This window comes from Triticum dicoccoides, unplaced genomic scaffold (genome assembly GCF_002162155.2).
Source record: "Triticum dicoccoides isolate Atlit2015 ecotype Zavitan unplaced genomic scaffold, WEW_v2.0 scaffold148408, whole genome shotgun sequence".
Classification (NCBI taxonomy): Eukaryota; Viridiplantae; Streptophyta; class Magnoliopsida; order Poales; family Poaceae; genus Triticum; species Triticum dicoccoides.
In genome coordinates this window covers 1-1,567 of record NW_021205638.1, presented here as the reverse complement: position 1 = coordinate 1,567, position 1,567 = coordinate 1, and the positions used below count along the sequence as shown (strand labels likewise).

At 38.4% G+C, this 1,567-nt stretch overlaps 1 long non-coding RNA gene across 1 annotated transcript; it reads left to right on the top strand.

The window, feature by feature from the left end:
- Positions 1 to 6: 6 nt before the first annotated feature.
- On the top strand, positions 7 to 1,558 carry LOC119343953. The gene is made up of 4 exons (XR_005166362.1): positions 7 to 520; positions 678 to 785; positions 864 to 903; positions 1,045 to 1,558. It is a non-coding gene; the product is annotated as an uncharacterized LOC119343953 (long non-coding RNA).
- Positions 1,559 to 1,567: the final 9 nt, after the last annotated feature.

The window sequence follows — 1,567 nt, the reverse complement described above, 5'->3', positions numbered from 1 at the left end:
TCCTGATATGAACAAGCATGTTGATTAGTGCATTCAGTTTCCAGTAGTACAGAAGGAATCTCAATCCATGTTCATGTTAAAGAAAGCGGAGAGATGTTGTAGGTTGGAACTGTGCACGCTTGTTGATTTCTTGTTGTGACTTCTGTAGTTTGCCACATGTTTTTGTTCGAACTACATCTGAATTGTAGATCTGAAGTTTCATTTGCACACATCAACTTCAAACTGCTATAGAATTTTGTACCATACTGAGGTTCGTTTCAGTTCTGTTTTTGAGAATGGTTCGGTTCAGTTCACATAAGTCATTTGATGATATTTTTCAGCCATTACTATTTCTCCAATATTGTTCATGATCTCTTCGCCGCCCCTTGATGCCGGGCTTGGAGCTCACCTGGCCCGCATGGCCCCGCCGCCTCTCCCACGCCGTGTCTGCCCAGCAGTCGCACTAGGCCAAGACGAGGACAAAGCCAAACCCCAGACAGCGTAGGGACTGAAGCAACAATCTGTTCATTTCGGACACTTGGTAATTGACTAATGCTTCCTCTCTTGAATCAAAAAAATTCAGTTCAGCGAATTTTCAAGGATGCATTTGCATTCCCAATTAAACCTTTTGATGCCACCCTTCTTTCATCATAATGGAATTTGATTTCTCTGATAGAAGCTGAATTTGACATCTTCAGGGCCCAGAAATTAGGAGTTGAGGTTTGCATCATTGAGAAGTACTGGCCGGGAGTTCACCTTCACAATCAACCAGTGATCCCTTGTACTACTTCAGGGATCAAGCCGAGGTACTTCTACTTTTCTGTCCAAACAAGAAATTAGTGGGAAAAAAAGATACCTCTCATTCAGGTATATTATGAATACAGATTTGGCTGTCGGCTGTCGGCTTTTCCTATAGGGACAAAGGTTTGTGCGCATTCATGTTTTTGTTTTCAATCACACGCAAAATTCATGTCTTTATTAGTACTGAAAAATTCCCTGAGCATCCCTGTAGATTACATGGATTTATATAATTTGTCTAATGGGTTTATTTCTGTTGCTATGCAGCTCAACTGTTGAATGTTGATGGTGAATCGAAGATAGTGCTTATTCCAGTTGTAGTTGCGGTCAGTTTCCTTCCATTCCTTTTACCTGATAATTTATCTCTTCATTTTCTTTGGTATTCTATTTTATATGAAAATTCGTCGATGCGAGACTTGGACCATGAATTTGCTTCAGTTGCTTATTTTGTAGTAGTATACTCCTTTGTGACAATCAAGAATATGCTAGCCGTATTGCCAGCATTATATGTATATACTCCATATGGTAGTATATACTCTGAGAACTGGTGTATATACCTTATTTGTAAAATAGTTTGTATATACTTCTTGCTAACTACTCTGTATTATCATGGTGGGTTAAATAGTTTTTGGTCTTCTAACTCTCTAGGATAATTAGCATCTTTGTGGGCCTTTTCAGATTAAAATAACCTATTGATTTGATCAATAGAACAGATCTCTCTTTTTAAATAGTGGTAGTTTCTCCAAAGTTCTACTAATTTAATTCATTATTTAGGTATCCAGATCCAATA